Raw genomic sequence first — 19,680 nt, 5'->3', positions numbered from 1 at the left:
TTCCTCTCTCCCGTTTCCCTTCACCATCCCATTCCCTTCTAGGTAGCAAGCGCTTGCCTGCCTCGTCATGCAGTTTGCTGATTTATTTGCGCAAACGTCATCCTATCCACCAACTCCATCGACTCTCTTCCTAATTTCCTCCTCCATCTGATCAGTAACCTGCTGATTTGTTATCTCCCACCGTAGTAAAAATAGTAGGCTGTTTCTGGTGGTTTCCGTCTGACCACGAACATTGAATATCTTGTGTAGACAACTCTTCATAAATACTTGATGATGATAGTTGTGGTAGTTGTGAAATGAATTTTCAGCTCCTTCCGTACAGTATATCTGACTATGTTCATGTTCGTATGGAAGATTCTGAATGTGATATTGGTTGACAGACAGTTGTATTTGAGTTGTATATGTTGTTCAACTGTAGAAGTGGTATGCTTCCTTTACATCTGCATCAAATCCTCCTTGTTCTCATAGATAATGTCACCCAGATAAACTACTAATAAACTAATGACTATAGTTTATCAAATGAATTTTCGTGAACACATAAAAATTTTATGTACCTAGTTATCTAATGTTTATTTAAACAATTGACTAATTATTCTAACTTCGTAGTGTGTAAAGAATTGAGTTCAACGTTGTTCCACAGGTATTTTTTCCATCTATTCAAACACTAGTAAAAGAATTTTCTTTCTTCTCTCGTCATATATTTTGTAGTGCCGCGATTCGTTAATCGTTCGTTTCGATAATCTATATAATTCTAATCTTAACGGCGCGTAAAATCAGAAGACAAAGGATAGCAGCAACTACAGTTTATTGTCGAATAACTCAGGTCAGAAAGTTAGCAACACCTGAGCGAATAATAACGAGCGAGTGAGCGGCAAGCGAGTGAGCGGCAAGCGAGTGAGCGGCAAGCGAGTGAGCGGCAAGCGAGTGAGCGAGGCGAAAGATGATGCGTATTGGAGATGGCTGGGAAGCCAACTCGATTTAAGCAAGCGTTAATCAACATTTATAGTCAGACAAAAATGAGTGACAGACATATGATGAATAAGATACGAAATGTACACATATATGCTCATATAAAAGTATAGCCAAGGTTAATAAGCGAATAATGAACAAGATCGAAATATGACTCATGACAGGCGAATTGGCTTGGCCAGTAGCTAGGATAAAGTATATGGGCTTAACAAATAAACTGATACTACATAGCCCCCTTGTAGAAAATAGCACATTTATAAAAAAAATGTCTGTTTTCGAAAAATAACACTCAAGTGGTATATGAATAGTGTTAACATGTAGGGAAAAAATTATACAATACCCGATAATTGCAGTGGTATGTGAGGGGTGAGCGTATTAAACGAGTGCATACTTATGTAAAAATGTACATGAATATTGTCAAGGTGCGACAAAAATTGAAGTGCTAGCACATGATTACGAGTACATTAGTAAGCGTACGAAAAAAAAATTTAACATGCATATATGTCGTGACTGTCTGAATGATAAAATAATATGTTCATATGAGCGATTCGAAATATCGCGAAAATAGTGTATAACAGTAATTGGTCTGTGGTGCCGACTGAATATGAGGATGCAGATCAGTGAACTATGACGTTCTGATGAGCCGCAGTAGAGTATATAGCGTCGATTGGCGATGAGTGTATTCGAATTTACATAACTGAAGTTTATGTGAGATAAGAAATAATCCAGCCGTAGGATGATGACTGCATCAATGAGTGATATTCGTTGCTGTACTGCTATTGATAATGATAATAAAATGCGAAGTCAGTGTACGTTGTCGTTTGCGTTGAGTTATCGCTAAATATGTATTAGTAGAATGACCAGAGGAACAGGATAGTGACTGATGAAACGAGATATGCGGAGTCGTATTCCTTTTTGGTCATGAAGCCTAGCGTGGTTTGTGTAGTTAGAGGGATATGTGCTCAACCTCGTTTGTTACGAAACCGTTTTAAGGCGTAATAAAAATACCAATACATATGATTATCGATGACAGTGAGTGAGACTGACTTGAATGAGACGAACAAGAGTGTATCTTTGAGAGACTAGCTCTAAACTCTATGTTCTGGTGTACAGTGCAATGGGAATAGAAAATTAATAGCAGTAATCGAATAGTATTTATGGGTAACGGATGATGCAGCATTCAGTTATACATGTGAGTGAATAGATAATATGAACATAATCATTAATAATCGGCTGGTAATGCGGCGTCGAATACTTGATTTGTGTATAGACATTAAAGTAGGGATTATCGTGAAATAAAAGTTGCGGAAGTTCGGTTCAGGTTGTCGCTGAGAATGTAGGGGACGACGGTTGCTGCGTACCAATGAAATGAATGAACATTAGTTGCATCGAGAACATAAGTTCCTACTATCGGGAGTGCGACTCCAAACTTATGTCTATGATAGAGTGTAATATTAGGCCGAAAATGACATGAAAAAAAAATTGGAACGAACTCACTTGAATCAGGAAAATTGTACGTCATTGGATAATAAAAATAATCCAGTGAGTTTCGAATATCATAACGTGTAATGTCCATATAATTATGATTTGTTCGATTAGTGATTCGACAGCGTAAGTGCCATAGTTTAACGTTAATACGAACAAAAATAATAATCCCACGTTAGATGAAGATATGACATTATTGTAATAATGAGCATATGATGATTATTCGGATCATAACGAAATATGTCGTTGGCGGTTCCATTTTTGATTTGTGTTCGCTCGTTGCGGTCGCCAATTATGTAGTGAGTTCGTACACAGAGGTTGTCGATTCTGGTCCGTGTTCGTTCGTCGAGGCATCCAATTCTGTTGCGTCGTGCTCGTTCGGCGAGGTGTCCAATTCTGTTGCGTCGTGCTCGTACGGCGAGGCAACCAATTATATTGCGTCGTGCTCGTTCGGCGAGGTATCCAATTCTGTAGCGTCGTGCTCGTACGGCGAGGTATCCAATTCTGTAGCGTCGTGCTCGTAGGGCGAGGCCTCCAATTCTGTAGTGCCGCGATTCGTTAATCGTTCGTTTCGATAATCTATATAATTCTAATCTTAACGGCGCGTAAAATCAGAAGACAAAGGATAGCAGCAACTACAGTTTATTGTCGAATAACTCAGGTCAGAAAGTTAGCAACACCTGAGCGAATAATAACGAGCGAGTGAGCGGCAAGCGAGTGAGCGAGGCGAAAGATGATGCGTATTGGAGATGGCTGGGAAGCCAACTCGATTTAAGCAAGCGTTAATCAACATTTATAGTCAGACAAAAATGAGTGACAGACATATGATGAATAAGATACGAAATGTACACATATATGCTCATATAAAAGTATAGCCAAGGTTAATAAGCGAATAATGAACAAGATCGAAATATGACTCATGACAGGCGAATTGGCTTGGCCAGTAGCTAGGATAAAGTATATGGGCTTAACAATGTAAGTACTGACAAATGGCAAAAAGGATGGGATGTATCTATTGAATATTATTGTTAATTATCCTCTGTTGAATAAAATACCTAAATCACAAAATACTCAGACAATATTCCAGTTTGAAACTTATTTATTTTATAGATACAAAGGGGCACCAAATAGACACGCGCCACAAATCTTATTTGATTTGTGTGAGTGCTGTGATGCTGACCGGGTGCCCAAACCGAAGCAGGTGGTTTTCTTAGGGGGCCACACCCCGAGCCTTTGACCGAAAGATCTGATCCACAATGCAGTGGAGCAGCGTAAGGAGATGCAGTTCCATAGTAGCCGGTGACCAACGATTGGTTCACACGCCATTTGTTCCTTCAGAATACTGGAACCCATGTGCACCATTGGTTTGAAATCAGGGTTTTCCAACTCGCCTAGGTGGACTCGCCGTGTCCACCAACCCGGTTAAATCGCCGGACATTCGCTTTTCGTCCTCTCAATTTCTTAAACAACACCCCCGCCACTAGAAGGTAGTGAGTAGGACTTTCCTGACAGAGACTATATATGCGTGGCCATATGAGAGCATTTCGAGAGGGAGGGCGGACTCTCGGCTGTACCGGGGCATTTGGGGGTAGTTTGAAACTACTAGTATGTATGTATGGTTTGTAAAAAATATATCATGAAACACACTAATCAATGGTATATCCTAGTCTAAAATAAATCTATCGAAGAACTCAACGTGAATAAGATCCATATAATTGAAATGACATGAACTCCAGTGAATTCGAAAATTCACATTTTTTGTATAGTATGAAAATAATATTTTAAGACAACAAAATACAAGCGTTCGAAAGAAAACGCGATGAGACTATGGTTTATAGACGACTTTTTAGCAATGCTAACTAAAGTGGCCATGAGGAAGTTCAAACATTTACAAGTCTCAAGGAAGGGTTAGAAATTAGTGTGAGGAATCGGGATCAGGAGTTATAGTCAGAAATAAGTGTGTTCATCATGAACCGACATTAAGCATAATCGCAAAATTCTATTTTCATAATTAAAATCACGAGCCAATTGAAGCTAGACCACTATGGAAAACCTGGGAGCACTGGACGGCCGTTTCGTCCTATTGTGGGACTCCTCAGCAGTGCGCATCCACGATCCCGCCTCGCGAGATTTCACAAAACCCCTTCTGACTATAATCATATGTTCACTAGTGACTGACTTCAAGGGATGTTTTCTGGAGTTCTAGTGGGAAGCAGTGACCAGTGGAGTTCAACCACGTCTGTTGTGAGATATCAACACACTGTAGACAATTGGTGAGCGGTTGCTCAAACTTTGTGGATCGGTTGAGGTTAGAGATTAACACCGTTGGATGTCGACTCAGTGGTCTATCGGTTAAATGCTCTGGCTCGAGACTGTCAGGTCGTGGGTTCGAATCTCGCGAGGTGGGATCGTGGATGTGCACTGCTGAGGAGTCCCACAATGGGACGAAACGGCCGTCCAGTGCTTACAGGTTTTCCATGGTGGTCTAGTTTCAATTGAATCATGATTTCAACTATGAAAATACTGAAATCTCCACAAAACCCCTTCTGAAAATTCTATTTAGCCAATATGGATGAATGAACTTGACGCGAAAATGGTAATGCCTCTGTTTTAAATCTGATTGATTCGTTCATGAATTATAGTGTCGTTGGAAACTCAAGTCATTTATCTATGAAATGTCATCCTGCTTTTCCCTAAATTTACTCACACAAACCCGTTCATGCCTATCTAATTCTAAATATTTTGGATGTAAGTGAAGAGACTTGGAAAAATACTGCAACAAACTAATGGGAACAGATATGTGTCTTATTTCCATCACTACCAAGTTTGGGATATCTAGATGAGAAAAGTTCCAGTATTTATACTAGAATGGTTGATTATGCAGGAACGAATAGTCCTAGTTAGCTAGTGATCTTAGATATAGATTAGTATAATTCTTAATCGAAGAAAACAATTTGTGTATGCGCTATTCAGTTTTCCAGTTATCTTTGATTACTGGGCCCAATAACTATATGAACAAACGAACAGTTATTACTTTATCGCCTAAAGTAGATTACAGTGTAAATAACAGACACATTTTTTTCGCTTATCAAACGACAAAAATAAAATCCTGCTTCCTATCCAATATGTCTATTTCTCTACATATCTCGCATTCTTCTGGCTTAAATATACTCTCTCCCAAATAATCACAATGACCTTCTAATTTGCTCTAACTAAACGACCTCGTCTGGCTGCTTTCCTGGTTGACATATCAGTGACCTTGACACGAATGATGGACTCTGACTAAAATTAACGGTAAACAACATAGTATCTCATGCAATCAAGGCACACACATACGCACACGTTTATTGTCTTAGTTAGACTTATGTTTTAAAAAGCTACCTAACTTGATCAACATCTTTTATTTTAGACTGATCTATCTATTAGAAAGGCGGGGATAACTAAGGAAACAAACTTCCTATCCCCTTGTTAATATTCTATCCACTTTATTTTTAGTCAATAAAAAATACACTTGAAATGCTCATTATCAACATATTTCCTCAATTAATGAAAATAAGTTCCACCAAATTGTAAACACAAACATAGAAGGGAATGTACAGATGATGTAAACATTTCCCTCTTTCTTTAAAACACATTCCTTATTTGTAATTATTGAAAAAGAAAAGGATACAGAGGTCAAGTGTTGTTATTTAAGTACGAATTATTAGGTGAACAGCTTATTCCCAACTGGTCAAAGTTGATGTAGATTACTTTAAGAAGTAATGAGCAAACGACATAGATTCCTGTGATTGGTTGAATAGATTTGCCTAATCATGGAAACGGTAATATCTGATGAATGAGTCATAGCCATAGTGATACAGTAAACTTACCAATACTCTATCATCATATGATTACATTGATGAAGTGAATTTGTATTGATGTGTACATAAGCTTAGTGGAGGCTGATGGGTTATCTGTTTTGACTGCTTTACTTAAAAGTACTTTTTTAAGATCTACATAGTAGACTTTGACACCTTTTCTGGGAACAAAATGATGTACAGAAGTTTTTATTGTAGGGATGTTTATTTTTGGTATGTAGTTTAATAAGAATTGCAACATGTTCAGTATGTCTTCGTCTGAATTTTAATAGCCAATCTGAATAAGAAAAAAAACTAGCTAACCAGCTAAAAGGATGTCAACTAGTAAAATCAAAAAAGTGGCACGACTAAGCAATCATGTTGTAATGAAGGTCAATTTTTGCAGGGTTTTATAACTAGATTAGTAAAAACGTTAACATCCCTTCTTTTAAGTAACTTATTTGCTAAATATGGGTATCTGTAGCCAGTTCTAACCAACAGTGTTCATATGTGACTTCAACGTTTCGCTCGGCAACTCGGTCCTAGCTTTTTGAAGAAAATAAGCTTGGGTCAGATTGCCGAGCAAAACGTTGGATTTACTTCAAATTTAATTGCTGGGATTTTATAAATATATTCTTTCACCTTAATGTCGTACATTAATTCAGCGTCCAAATAATGTGATTCTATTCGTTCGAATTTAGACGAAAGTCCTCATAAAGTTTCAATAATAGCTTACAGAAACATAATGAATCAAATGTTATTACAAGTGTGATGATCACTTGAGCTACATATTTCTGCGAAAATCACTAAATAACGTTTTTAGCAATCCCAAAGGAACGAATAAACTATAAACTGATGATCCTTTTGGGGCAAATTTACGCACTTTTATTAATTTAACCCAGATGATTAATAAGAAAAAAGCTGGGTCAACATTTAAAGACTCTTGGAGTGAACTCGAAAAGGAATCATTGTGGGGTCAGAGAAATGACAGTGAGCCCTAGCCAAACTATCTATTAAGCTGAACCGTTTCTACGTTAGATGGTAGATCACTGAATGCTGAATAGTTTAATGAGCCTAGTCAAGGTCAAGGATAACTAACGTGGATTAATTAATTACACACCATAGATAGACCTATGCAGCAGCAGTTGAACTCTGAACTCCTCCAATCTGTTCTTACTAATACATGCTGTTGTTTCACTGATTCACGTGGTTACCACAACAGGATTAGCCAGTTTAGGTATAAACTGCGAGGTGTGTCTTCAACGTAACCTAGGTCACACCATCCAAATAGACCTAAATCATCGACATAGACCGACCATCTGAATTGGTGATGTGCATCATGAATAAATTATTTCCATTTTTAGTACTAGTAATTACTTATCTTTTAAAATAAGTTGAAATGTAGAAAATATTCATGACGACATTCAGAACATGAATCGAGCAACTACGTATTTCAGTCAGGGGTGCATCAACTCTACAACATGAAGTTAAAAAAAATGTACAAGTTAAGAAGTTTGACTATTTGCTAATGTAATAATTAAATGGAAAATGAGTAAATAAGTAGTCATTTATGTGAAGTCAAAATAATTGAAAGATTAACCTATAGATTAATGTACCTAAGTCATCATATTCGTGTGGTTATTAATACTACATTGACATCTAAACAAAAATAAGCGAAGTTTAACTTAAATCTTTGGCATGATGTGATCTACAGTTGAGTGTGTTTTGAACAAGTCAAATATGATAATTCAGTGATTAAAGTACACTGCTTTCAAACAGTCAGTTGTAGGTTCGTTTCAGTCAGTCAGTCAGTCAGTCAGCTACAACGTAGGACCAGGCACATATATGCATCGGTCCAAATTGCCATACCTCGTTAGCACAACAAGATGAACACCGAATTCATAGAAGTAGTTAATTTAGTGGTGGTAATATATAAAAGAAAGGTTGTATATCAAGATATAGTACAGGAAGACAGATATGAAACAATTTTAGTCTCAAGGTTTAAGAGGAAGATAAAGAGTGTATACACCTGCGCCATTGTGATCGATTCTGAGCCATGTCGCCTAGAGTCTCCAACCATTGGTTACGATGGTCGCGCGGACCGCAACCAAGTAGTCTGCATCTACCAAACGAAAACTGTATGGCAATTTACAAGGATTATTTATGCCAAATAGTCACGTAATGTAATAAATGTTAAACGGAGGCATAATGCTCATAGGAACTCCACTTGTTTTCAGAATTTCAAGATTAACATTATATGAATTTTTTGGGATTTGGTAAACATCTGGGAAACCTATGTTCTAGCACAACTGCATCTGTATAGAGTTGTTTGTTGTCTTCAGTTTTTCCCTACCTATTCACTTTATCAAACATTCTTTTGTGGATCTGGAAACAATTTTCATTACTGTGTTCCAGGTATCTGACTTCATTAGTTTAAGTGAATCGTCTCACACTTATTCCATCATTCAGAATGAATTCGAACAAAAAGTTTAGTCATCTTAAAGATTCCCATAGACCATAATTTAAAAAGTATCTGAGACTGTAAAAAAAGGCAATTCAATTAAACAGACCGTTAAATTTAAATCGAAATAACATATCAAATAGTACTCAGTAAAAAGAATAGAGTTGTACCTCAACCAACTTAAGAGCCTAATTTGCAACTCTCATAAAGAAACTCCCTCTGTTCCACTAATTTGGACGAGTTAGCCGATGAGTAACTCTAGTTGTTACGTAGAAGATATGAATTGAAGTTTGGTCTAAGAACCTATATCTGATTACTACTGATTTGCACTCATTCGACATATGATAAGATTCGCAAAACATTCATTTGTGTCTATTGACTCATTTAGTTACAGCTTGTTTCTTGAATAACACAGTGACTGTAATATTACCCACGAAAGAATTTCGGTAACTTATTGTACGGTGTACAATGTATATACCTTGGGTTTTTTCTGTAGACTAATAAATCACCATAAATAAATGGGACTCGGTCGGTAAGTACTTTGTTGTATACAATTGACAAGACTATCTGGCAGAAAGAACCAGTAGTAGGTAAAACTTACACCTAGATAATTTGGTGGCTTAAACGAAACCATATTAAAATTGATTTCGTAATTGAAAAAGCAAAATAATAGAATGAAATTTAATGGAGAGTACTCTCTAATTTGAAGCATTTGATTTTTATCAATAATAATACTGTGATGAATGTTACTTATATTGACAGATATAAACAGTATGTAACACCAATCAGAAATGGAATCCCTGTCAAAAGAAGGTTGAGAAGATTGAACTGAAGAAAACAGAAAGGAATTGAGAAGTGGGAGAATCGTGAAAGATGTAAAGGAAAATTGATAGAAGATTTGCAAACGAAGTATTTAATGTATGGTTTTCACATTTTACCAAAGAACTGTAATTTTGTGCTAGTTAGTAAGTTGGTTATCCTCACCAAGTCATCGTTCACTACAATACTAGTGAATCGTATTTCCGTAGATAGGTTGTTAAATCATTTAACTTAGTTTACCAAGTATGTATCAGTTTACAGGGTTTTGAGTTACTCTCAGTTCTATTTAGACCGGGTATATGGTTTCCGGATAACCAAATCAAAGTAAATGAGGTAATGACTAACCCACACACAAATAGATAGTTGTGTATTTAAATTCCTAGCAAATGTCTCCACAAAATAAACGATAGATAACTCATAGAATATTGTTTAACCCTCTTCTCCTCATAATTGATTAGAATTTAAAGTTGAAAATATATAATGTAAGTCAAACAACAATTCAGTGTTGGGTAAACTGACCTTCGGTAATAATTTGATCCCATGGTCAATCCTGATAGTATTGGTCATTATAAGGTGCATCATTTTTAAATGTTATGCAAAACTTTAGCAAAGCAATATAGACAAGAATTTTACGAATCCGGTTTACACCCTTGGAGTCTGAAGTGTCTGTAATAGTCTGTTGGCGAATCCTAGCGAAAAGGTAATCTCGGTTTGCATTTTCATGGTGCTAACTTCAAACAATCCAATACATTATTGTATTCATATATAGTTTCAATTACCATTCAGTAAATCCGGTGTTTGAATTACGCAACATTAAGGTAGTATCAGGAGCCCTCATATAAAGTGTTGTAAGGCAGAATACATCAATCTCTACTTAATAAATGATTAACAATGTATGAAGAATAACTGTAAACTCTATTCGGAGTTAATCAATACAAAATATTTCGAGCTTTATTTCATTAACATGACAGTTAATAACTCCGCTCTCCGTATATACATTTCTAAAGTACATGGATTTAAACCAAACCGCTTAACAACTAATTTTTTTAATATTTATAACATCATAATGGTTACATCTAAAAACTTGAGTAACAGAATTTGTTTGCCTTTGATAAATTTTAGTAATACTGAATTTCTGTCCAAATACAAACAAGTCTAAAATTTATTTCGAACCCATAGAATATATAGACAGTTTAACTATAAGAAGAAGAGTTTAGAACTGGCTTTGAATAAAGCAGTATAGTCAGTCAGTCACAACGTAGAACTTCGTACGTACGTACATCAGTCCAAGTTGCCATACCACATTAGCACAAAGATGCAGTTGTCGATATAACAACCAGATAGTATGATAGTGTCAAATAATCTACTGACTAATGACTAACTGGATAAAATAATAATCCTATCGAATCGAAATGAATCGACTTTACTTGAAGACTGTAGAGTTTTAAAAGTGATGATTTCTCCCTATTAAAAAGAAAATCTCACTACATACTCACACTTTGTACAGTCGTTTTAAGTTCTGAATATGCAATAAGTAGGACCAAACTATTCAAACAAAAATATATACAATAATGCAGAAAACAACCTCGGTATAAAAATATACTGAGTTAACATGTCACACTTCAAAGCGGAAGAATAACAAAAAGGAGATATATTAAAATAAACAATGAAAATACAAATAAACAGGAGATTGGTATAAAGTAACTGAGGGTAAGCAATGAATGTATCAATTTTAGGATGATCTATCTTTAACCACATTATTCAGGACATCGAAACAATCTGAATTGTGATACTTAAGGAAGAAGTGAAACCTAACTCGACATTTCAAAAAGTTGTAATAACATTGAACTAGTTCTAACGAAATAGAATACATGCCCGTGAAATTGTAGAGCATCCATTTGTCAGTATTTAATTTGTTGTATAAAGCGTTTCCTGGCTATCCTCAGTTCATTTAGTGGGTGTGTTGTCTATAAGAGCATAATTTTCACTGAGAATTCCTTTTATAGCTTCAAGTTTCATTTTATTTTTTTTTCATCAGATAAGTTGGGATGCACTACGGTGGTATGTTCATAGAAGGGGTATTTAGATAGCTTTAGATGTCCCTCTTAATATGCAATACACGCCCGCTAAATAAAAGGAAAAATACTTGAAAATGCTACATACTTTACGTTTATTAAATTATTAACAAGAATGATTACCCTTACACATTCTAACGAATGACATTAATATTCTCTACAACATGAGTCAAACACACTAAACACAGGATGATTAAGTCACACAAGTCAATCAAAATCGGGGAAGTAGAGTTTCGGTATAATAAACTAGTTACAAGGAACACAGAACCTGCCATATATCTGCATCAGTTCAAGTTATCACATAATATCAGCAAAGAGAAATGAAATTTATTAAAACCAACATCAGTGTAGTAGAAGCAGTAACGATATCAGCAGTAATAGGAAAAAGGGGGATAGATATTATGATTCGAGAAGAATGAATGAGCAAAATAAAAAGTACATGACAAATGAAAGTTGAAGAGTGAATATATCCGCGCCATTACACCCGATTCTGAGCAAAATCACTGAACATTACTAACCTTCAGTTACACTAATCAAGCGCATCCTAACCAGAGAGTTCATATTTGCCAACACAGCTCAACCAAGCAGTCAATGACTTCATGGACTGATGTTACGTTTTGTTTTGGCAGCCCTTATCTTTCTATCTACACTAGAAAACATTGTATCGAGGTAGGAGATGGTCAGGTGTACGTAATATACGTCCCAACTACCTAAGTCGATGAAGAATAATTACCACATCAATCGATTTTCCATCTTTCATTAACACCCTACCCCTAAACTCAGAGTTGCTGGCTCAATCATTCCGTGATTCAATGCAACACTTCCAAAACATTGATAATCAAAGAGTGTTTACGTACAATGATTGATATGTCAATCATGAGATTCCTGATTTTCAACATAATGCATATAAAGTATACTACAGAGTGACAGAAGCTTAGAAGTCTAGGCACTTGAGTCAGTCATCGGGTCAAACGCATTTCACCTGAATAATCATCGTAAGATTTAGCAATAGCAAATGTAACTTACCGCCAGTCTTGTACTTATACGCAATTTGCTAATGAGTTTAGTCCAAACTTCCCTAAATAGTGTCTGATTTCTAACCTGTTAACGATTTCCAACCCCGAAATTTCTACAGTTATCCATTTCAATTCAAAATTTGAGTATTATGAGATTAACCATAGTTTCAGTATCAATGATTTTTTTTTAAAAAAAAGAACACTATTTACATTCAATGAATTTGTTGCCAAAAATTGAAATAACTTAAAAAAAGAGATGAAAAGAAGCATTAACCAAGTACAACGGAATAAATCAGACTTAGATTAAAGATGTTTCTGAAACATTGAAAGTAGTTTGGGTCATAACACTAGAGACTTTCATCACTCTAACAAGTCCTTCTACATAATACAGCAACTGATTTCATTAGGATGATAGCAAACCTTTGTATGATACAAAAATACAACCTCTATATTACTTTTATTCTAAATAGGGTGCTTTAGAATGTCTGGTTAATGATGTATACGCTCATCAAATAACTCGACAGATTCAATCGGATAAGGGGTGATTTTTGAAAAAAAGTTGATGTGTAGATGGTAAAAGTGATTGGAAATATGTACTACCAACAAAATTCCTTCTACTACGAAAACAGATTTTTGAGGCTGTTGAGTTCTTTGAACTGGATGATTTATTTGAGGAGCTTTTATTGATATTCTAGACAACATCTTCAAAGCCTACTGCATGCGGAAGTGAGCTTCCTAATTAATCAACAAGTGTTGTATCAGTTCATTCCGATGTTGTTTGTAATTGGCCTTTACATTCACCCTAAATCCCTGTTGATCTCGGTCCATGAATTAGGTCTGTGTCAATGCCTCTACTGATTGTTAACTGATTTGAACGCCATGCTTCTAAAAATTCTCTGGCATTCTTGGAGTTTTCTTGACCTAACATTTCGACATTTCATCAATTAATTCCGTGTCCATGGTTGTCTGCATATATTGTTAGCAATCCAATGATAGCCCCCAATTCAACTATCTAGCTCAGAGAATTCAACACCACCCAAAGCATTCACTTGAGCTACGAATTTTTTTCATAATTAAAAAAAAAATTTGGGATAAACATTTCATAAATAGTAATAAGAACCAAAAAAAAGTATATAAAGAGTAGCCGACTTACCAAAATGTGTCGTATCTACACTCATTTCCTCAAATATATTTTTCTAGGTGCTTTAGTTAGAATTAAATTGAATACAATTTAGTTTTATCAAAATAACTGGGAAATTCTTAAGTCTGCCTTGTTCCGAAATAATTTCTATAATTTTTCGTTCATAGCATGAGTACGTAGTAAGTATTACGTACAACAACAGGTTAGAATCAATGATAACGATATTGCCGTAGTTAATTTCAATGTTTCCATCCTGCTATATGCACACTGTACGCGTCTCCCTTTCGTTCTGATCGATTTCAAAAAATAAATCAGGCTGACGCATTCTTCACGCAATATAAAATTTATACCAGCCACGTGGAAAGGATTGGCCAGCCAAAAAATGACTATGACGTGTAGACAAATAAGAGTGTGAGAGTCACATGTGCTGACCTGTCTATTGGCCGAAAGATACATCTAGAATGAGTGCGTATGTGTGAGCGAGAAAGAGAACGGTTTAACCTGAAGACTAGAAAATCTACTTCATATGGCAAACGTACATTGCTTTCAGAAACTTGTATAGTAATATATAAATATACAAGCACGTGTCTGTTAATAATCCATCTTTTTACAGAAAGCATCATCCCCCCCTGTGGTGTATAAACATGCTTACATAGAGTGTGGCGAACACGGGAAAGGCGGAGCATTGGCACCGAACATGGCAAACTGTTATTTTTCTATCTTTCTCTCTTTATCACTGATGCATGTATACACAAGCTTTAACACACAGACATGATTTTTGTCTTTTTTTTCTGGTTAACAGTATTACTAATCTAATCGTGTTACGGACATGTAAAATAATCCAGTGTGACTAGTAGTGTGTCCATAACATAAAAACCGTTTTGACGTCAATGTCTGCTACCCCCTAATTTTCTTCTGACTATTGTGCAAGCAGATTAGATTGATTTTCAATCAATTCCGAAGATACATAGTTGTAATGAAAGTCGTTAATCAATACGTGACTATGATTTCCGTGGCCCTAGACGTATGGAGGCTCAAAAACTCTACATGATCTATGGTCAAATTTTTCCTGTAGTCTACATCACTTATTGACTTTAGCTAGAAAGTCACTGACACTTAAGAAGCACTGAACAGGTGTTTCGTCTTAATATGGTACTGCTCATCAGTGCGCATCCACGATCCCGCGCTCGCGAGATTCGAACCCAGGACCTACCAGTCTCGAGCCAGAGCCCTTAACCGATAGACCACTGAGCTGGCATTCGACGGTGTTAATGTCTAACTTCAACTGATCCACGAAGTTGAGAAACCATTCACCAATTGTCATCAGTGAGTTCCTATCTCACGACAGACGGCCGTCCAGTGCTTCCAGGTTTTCGATGGTGATCTGGCTTCAATTGACTCATGCTTTCAACTATGAAACATACTAAATCTCCACAAAACCCCTTCTGATAATTAGTACTGCTCATCATCCAATGTCTCTTCAGGGGTCGAACCAAAAATCTTTAGTAAGCAGTATAAACCAGAAATTCAATAATTGCGAGAAACTTTCTATAATACTGCTAAGAAGTTTTATTGAATTGTGGTTAAATTGAAAACAGTTCACTACACATCGTCACATTCTGAAACTCCTTAACGAAATTCATGCCTAACTTCCACCCGACACCTAACCTACGATTTGCAAACTTTATGAAATCCTCCTGTTTTCAACCGAAAATTTCATTTCAACGAAAAACTTCATCCTCGTATGATGATTAGGTATAAAAGATAACCTGAATCAGTAAAACTTTTTAACTTAGAATAACAAGCATAGCAAAATGAGTTCATTTATTTCGTAGGTTTCTCATCATCTGTTTACAGCTTAGAAACAATAGTAATTATTTACAATTAATATACATACTTCACATCATATTTGATGAACATTAATGGGATAGCCACAACATGTATGGAAGAATTACAAAATATTAAAGTGGATGAACATATTCACACGTCAACAGATGAAAAAAATCCCAAAATAATAATTCTCAAAATAGTTGAATTCATTAGTCGATGTAATCTAGACCACCACTAAAAACCTAGAAGTACTGGGAGCCGTTTCGTCCTGGCACGGGAATCGTCAACAGTACATATCCACGCGGAACTTGAAGCCAGGACTTTCGGTCTCGCGCACAAACACCTAACCTCTAGACCACGGAGTCGGAATTCAACTGTGTTAATGTCTAACTTCAATCGATCCATGATCTTGAACAACTATTCATCCATTGTCTGAGGTCGATATCTGCGCACTGTTGAAGAGTCTCATACTAAGGCGAAACAGCCGTCTAATGCTTTCAGGTTTTCAATAGTGGTCTGGCTTACATCGACTCATGAATTCAACTATTGAAAGTACTACAATCTCCACAATTCCCCACTCTATTAATTCCTAAAATAATTAGATTCTGGATATACTTTACTTACCAACCATTACATGAATATGAGTTAAATTTGTTATTTAAGGTTGCTCTATATTTAATAAAAATTGTAGTTAAAATCAGAGTCTTATCTCAACTGAAGAGTTAGTGAAATGAACCATTAACTAGATTTTGAATGTAATACGCTCTAATGTGTGGAATTACTGTCCTCCCCGAAAAAAATCGAAGGCTTACAAGTTCGAAGAGATTCAAAACAAAACGAAACAAATATATAATACTGTTCAACGAATAACCTCAATGAATCTAAAACTATAAATTTTTGAAAATGCCAACCCTAAATGGTGCCTCACATTTAGTCTATCATAAAACCAAGTAATAAACTCTTTAAAGAGAATCACTTTCTCATATTGACAAATTAAGGATTAAAATCTAATTAAATGAATGGATCTAACAAACTTCACATCTACTTTAAAAATGTAACAATTTTAAGTTCCACTTTGATATGCTTGAGCTAATTCGATTTTCTCGGTAAAACGAACGAAGGTCAATGACACTGTGACACGATAGGCTAATCTAATTCGTTGTCCCAGGCCCCGCTAACTAGAGGAAGAAGTCCAAGGCGAAGTAGGGGAATAAATATTCCGTAAGCAGCCGAGTACAAGCAATCATAAGGGAAAAACTCAAACGTATATATACGGCGATAAATTGTCTTTGGGCAGCATTACAAAATAGCACACTCAAAGATACAACGGACCAATAGCATTTAAGATATTTTACAAGTGGAAAATACGACTTGAAGGTGAAAAGAGCGCCTTTGGCGCGAAAACAAAAAATTCAAACTTTCAAAATAAAATTACAAAATTAAGCCATTTACCAAGTAAGTTCTGGGGATTTGATATCCCCAGCACACTTGTTTTTAGTCAAGGTTACTGAAAGAAAATTGATAACTGTCCTGTGAAAAGAGGTGGCTGAAATAGTACAATTATGCTTAATTTGTAAAATAGATTTATGTATCAATGATCAGTTAATATTCATCAACAGGTGACACACAAGTTTAAACCGTATTCCTCGAATTAATATAATTTATGTTACCTATTTGATATGACCTACAGACTAGTACATGATTCACACACTGACTTAGCACGTCATACATATAAAATCTACACCACATAGTTAAATGAAACAGTTCTTAACCTTTTTTCACCACATTTTGAGCTTCAATAACAGTTAAAATGACAGAAACCTTCATGAAGAAAATTATAGCAAATGAAAATGAAACTCTCACTATGATACCAGGTAAATACACTTAGATTAGATAAAGAATGAATAAATTAACCTTACTGGTTAGCTACTAAACAGCCAAACAGAAGTAACCACCAAACTGAAGGTAATTTGTTAGATCATTATGATATAAAAAGTACGAATCATGAATTGTGTTTAAATTAAATTATTTCCAGTTGAAGTGTTGTATAAAAGCTTTTTTGTATGGACTAATTGGGAATTAGAAAGTCTGTCTCATACATACTATAAGTTACATCACGGGCTGATTTGAGTCAAACTATCGTCAAAAACTTGGAAGTATTGGACAGATGCTTCATCTTAGTATGAGAATCCCCAGACATATGATTCCATAATCCAACCAGGGACGAAACTCGCTTTCTCTTCTCATCACTGCTCGCGATCGTTGCGTAAACCTTTTATTAGTTTACGTTTAAGTTCCCACCCCTTTCCACTGTTCTACAAGCCCTACTAAGATAAGCTTTAGACGATAAATAAATTTAGTCGATCCCATTGAGTTCAACTGATCACTCTTAACTTTCTAAATTTTATTTGTTGTCAAATATCAATGCTACATTTACCGCTATTTGTATATAATGCCAGGTTACTTCAAGATTAACTTCTTCACTATAGTCAGCTAGGTACCTAGTTAATTTGTCCTCAGATCCGTTCGTGACCTTTTCATTTTCAGATTAGTATTAGAGACTCTTTCTGTTATGACTTTCCTACGTTCAGTAAAGCACCTAAAAAATGAGTGCTCTCTTTTGAGTATGATCTGAGTCTATGTATTTGCCTCAGAAGAAGTAACAGTCTTTTATCGAGTCATTCCAACGATAGTTTATGGTAACATGATATATCAATGAGTTCTTGTTAGAGGTCCCAAGGTAAGACAACCTTTTTTTACGCTTAAAGTTTGTATTTGCTAGGAAAATTGCTGTTATTTGAGCATAATTATATCAGACGGCCACCGTTATCAATTTATTGGACTGAAACATTAAAAGACATACACTAGCATTTTTCAGCTTGATTTGACATACTAACTTGAGAGCTAAAATGATCAGTTGTGATTATTTAGTCTGAGTACCTGACTTCTTGAAGATTATTAAAACTAGTAAAATTAACCTCAAACTTCATACCAATGTCACGTGTCAAGTCACCAATCAGAGTCTTATTTTAATTTGGTCTATTATTTACTAAACTGGTATTTTATCTCGATAACTGATAGATATTCCAATATAGTATGTCTACTTGAACTAATGCACACAGGTCTTATAACCTACTCTATCATGACTAACTTTGCATTATTAAAATCTAATTCAGTGATTGAGTTGTAGATTCAAAAAATTCAACCAATGACTGCCAAGCATCCATACATTCATATATAGATATAATTACGTATACCTAACACATAGGTAACTGAAACAATAATTAAATAAATAGAAAATCGAAACTATAGTCCATTCACAATAATTTCATGGTTGAAATAACCTAACTGAGACTAATCAGTTGCATTTTTTTCTTTCTCTCGAACACTAGTTACTTATAGGTAGATTGGGATGACCGACAATAGAATTTCAGTGAGCTATTCACTTTAATATGAGAAGCAAAATATTATGCTCAAATATCCTTTGGGAGATGGATTGAAAAAGAAGACTGGATTTTGAGAGGTCATTGTGTCTAGACTTTCAGAATAGATGATAGATGACTAAATTACCAATATTCAAGATACGTGTGTTATTATATGACTACTGAATGAATAACAGTACTGAAATAATGATATACATTTCACTAATAGTTAATTCTAATCAGAATTTCTAGACTGAGTGTTTTTCCTTTGCGAAAAAGTTTACAAAGCGAAGTTATTACTTACCATTTATTCGTTATAAATTAGATCAGATTGGAAAAAAGCCATTTATCAAAGTGGAAATTGATGATAAATACAGTTAAAATCATAGGATACTTATATGTTGGATGCCAATTAATTACTCTCCGAATAAATCGATTCTACCTGTCAAGATAGTAAAAAACAAACTAGACTTAAATATTATTGAGATCGTGAACCAATCTAAGTTAGAAAACCATTTGAAACCTGGAAACACTGAACAACCGTTTCGTTCTAATATGGGACTCTGCAGCAGTACGCATCCATGATCATGAGACCAGGAGTTGAACCCAGGACCCTTGGTCTAGTA

Source organism: Schistosoma mansoni, chromosome 4 (genome assembly GCF_000237925.1).
Source record: "Schistosoma mansoni strain Puerto Rico chromosome 4, complete genome".
NCBI classification, from domain to species: Eukaryota; Metazoa; Platyhelminthes; class Trematoda; order Strigeidida; family Schistosomatidae; genus Schistosoma; species Schistosoma mansoni.
This window is presented reverse-complemented; position numbering follows the sequence as displayed.